This window comes from Nomascus leucogenys, chromosome 20 (genome assembly GCF_006542625.1).
Source record: "Nomascus leucogenys isolate Asia chromosome 20, Asia_NLE_v1, whole genome shotgun sequence".
Lineage (NCBI taxonomy): Eukaryota > Metazoa > Chordata > Mammalia > Primates > Hylobatidae > Nomascus > Nomascus leucogenys.
In genome coordinates this window covers 76509153-76512412 of record NC_044400.1, presented here as the reverse complement: position 1 = coordinate 76512412, position 3260 = coordinate 76509153, and the positions used below count along the sequence as shown (strand labels likewise).

At 43.8% G+C, this 3260-nt stretch overlaps 1 long non-coding RNA gene across 1 annotated transcript; it reads right to left on the bottom strand.

The window, feature by feature from the left end:
* Positions 1 to 336: 336 nt before the first annotated feature.
* Positions 337 to 2970, bottom strand: LOC101178872. The gene is made up of 3 exons (XR_001114065.1): positions 2632 to 2970; positions 1810 to 1933; positions 337 to 747 (listed from the first exon to the last, which is right to left on the bottom strand). It is a non-coding gene; the product is annotated as an uncharacterized LOC101178872 (long non-coding RNA).
* Between the last annotated feature and the right edge of the window lie 290 nt (positions 2971 to 3260).

The window sequence follows — 3260 nt, the reverse complement described above, 5'->3', positions numbered from 1 at the left end:
GGCAACAACAGTGGTATCAACAATAATAAGAACAGTATTGAAAACATTGTCATCAACAACATCAAAAACAGCAGCCACATAATCCGCAGCAACAGCAGCAGCAGCGGCAGCAGTAACAATAACAAAAACAGCAGCAACACCATCAACAGCAATAACAATGCTAGGTAGCATTTATAGAGTGCTTGTCTCACACCAGCCTCCAGGCTAAGTGCTGAACATGCAGGATCTCATTTAACCCTCACAGGATTTATCTTAAACAGTGGAATAGAGAGAGACTGTAGATAAAATTATGCCCATGAGATAGGTGTAATCCAGTAAAAAAGGACTCAGTTGTTGAGCTGGGTAGGTCTGGGTTCTAATCCAGATTCTTTTATTATCTAAGCAACCTCAGGCAAGCTCTTTAACCTTTCTGCATTTCAATTTGTAATCTCCAAGTGGGGAAAAAAATCTGCACCCTGGATTTGTTGTGAGGACTCAGTGAGGTCATGGGGTGAGGTACTGGCACGTTCCCACAGGGTCACCTGGGTAGGAAGGCATCTTGTCAAGTCAAACTCAAGAGGAACCACTGGGAGGATGAGGTTGTGGCTCTGCCCACCCTCTCTCTTCTCCAGTATTCTTTGTCTTTTCATCATGTTGGTTTCTCCCAGCTGGGAGCTGTCAGAAAAGCTCAGAATTGGGGGGAAAGGCAGTCTTTCATCCCCTGAGCTTGTCATTCTCAGCTTTTTGCCGATGCTCAGTTCTTTTTTCCTAGGGAAGATAAAAAAGAAAACACATAAAAACCCCACAAACATAAACACATCAGACACAATCCTACTTCTTCAAGGCAGAGTCTCAGGAGACTGCCTTCTAAAGGGAAGACAAAGGGAATTGGACCTTTGTCCATCTGGGAGCAGGCTCCGCATGTTTGTTCTTAGGAGACTTGGCACAAAGGCAAAGGTTGGCTCTCCACCTCCCATTAAATGTGGACACGCTTTCCATAGGCCCTGTGTCTGAAGACAGCACAGTGCCTTTGAGAAGCTGGGATGCTGGAAACAGCACACTTAGAATAAGCACCAAAGAGGATGGCTGAAGCAACTCCCCAACCTTGCCTGACAGAATTCATCTATGAATATAAGTACTCACTCCTCCTTCTGTGCCAAGCATCCAATCAATGAAATGATAGTTATTCTTCCCCATTAGCTTCATGAAGTCAAAGGCTGCTTTGTTTGGTTCACCACTGTATTCACCATTACTATTGTCCCCAGTAGGTCATATTCTCCTAGAAGCAGAGCCTGAGCCAAGGATTCAATGCAAGGGATTTGTTGAGGAAGTGCTCCCAAGATGTACCAGTGAGGCAGTTGGGGGTGGGGGACAAATAGGGGAGGAGAGGAGACTCAACAAGTGTATCATCTTGGTCGACACCCCAGCCTCATCTTGGTCTTGAGTGGTGTGCTGAAGCAGAGATGATATCTCAGAGTTTGTCCTCTCCAAGGCACAGGCGCTGGGCTTTTGTATTCCCACAATGGTCAGTCACTGGCTGTGGGTTAGTGGGGATGGGAAGGGCTGAGAATGAGTTGCCAAGTTGTTCCAGCTCTCCAGGGAAGGCCCCAGTGCTCAGGGGAAACCCTTAGCAGCAGGGCATACAGGGACTAGGCTGGATGCACAGGGCTGGTAAAAGGCTTCAGAGGGAATCTGAGCTGGGCACCATCATGGTCTGCTATGTTTTTCTTTAATCCAAGAATTGAGAGAGAGAAAGCAGTAAAAAAAAAAAAAAAACAGGATTGCATTGATTCTTTTCATGTAGACTCCATGATCTGGACAGAAAGTGACCTTCATTGATGCATTCCAGTTGAGTGAGCACTGGGGTTTGGGTCAAAGGTCCAGCTGGCAGCAAAGCATTCTGGCTGTGTTTTATCTGCAGTGTCTGCAGTTCCTGTATGTGGAAGGAAGAAGGCTGGTGTTCCCAGGTCTCCTTTTATATAATTATAAAATGAGCTTTTATAATTATAAAAGCAATGCATGAAAATAAACAAAATCAACATTCCTGAAGGGGCTAAAATATGCTATTTTGGTAGGTTGACTATTTCAGTTAAAGGCACTTGAAAAACAGCAGGTGCAAAGAGATCAGTCTGAATGTCATTTTCTTAAAAGCAGAAGATGAAATTCCCATGTGAAAGGTGTCCTCCCTACACTAGAGAAGAAGCAAGGTTCTTATCACGAAGGACAAGAAAGTTGAAGTGGAACGAATTTTGTACAAACGAGCCTTGTTCAACTAACACTTGTCATGCTGGCTACTTCTCTATCCAGTTAACCACCCTAGCCCAAGACCCTTTGCCTGATCACATGTTTACAGTTTATAATTCTTTGTCAAATCTGGTAAAGAATTAACTGACTCTGACAGCTTCTTTGCATCTTTATTTCTTTATGAGGCTCCTATGCTATGTCAAACTTGTGTTGTACTTTGCTCGTGTTAATCTACGTTATGTCAATTTAATTCTTGGACCGTCCTGGGACCCTGAAAGGGTGAAGGAGTATTCTTCTGTCCCAACAGTTTCTGTCCTAAAAGGTTGAGCACCTTCTGACTCACTCTGGAGCCTACAGATGGGATCCTGAGGGACCTAATAAACAATGGAAGAAAGTAGGAATTCTTACCAAGGTCAGCTCTCCTGGATTTCCGTCTGTAGTGTCCAATTGAAAGAAGAAGGTAAAAATTTTTGCTTGTTCCTTCCTTCCCAAATTCAACTGACAGGAAAAAAAATGGTAAAAAATTGGTTCTTTGAATTGTGAGTCTTGTGAATTTGCTTCTGGGTGTCCATTGGTAATTGATCCACAGCCTCCCAGGAAGTCCTTATTTTTCTTATCTCTGTCTTTTGTGTGGGTTGTCATAAGGAGGAAAATTATAATTAATTAGATTTGAGGTAGGAGGCTGGCAGGGCTTGTTTTCCGGTCATGACCCCGCTGATCTGGTTTGAAAGGATATGGTTGAAACAGAATGCAGTGAAGAAGCCAGCCAAAATAAGCAGATGGCCATGAAAGTGACCTCTAGTTGCCCTCACTACTCATTAGCATAAAGACATTCCCATGGGTGCTGTGACAGTTTACACATGCCATGCCAATGGGCCATAGCAATGGCCTGGAAGTTAACCATATATGGTTCTGGATGCCCTCTGTCCCTCTTCCAGAATGTTCTGAATAATCCATCTCTTAATTAGCATATAATTAAAAGTGGGTATAAATACAGCTGCCAACAGCTTATACATTGCTGACTCTGGGCACACTGC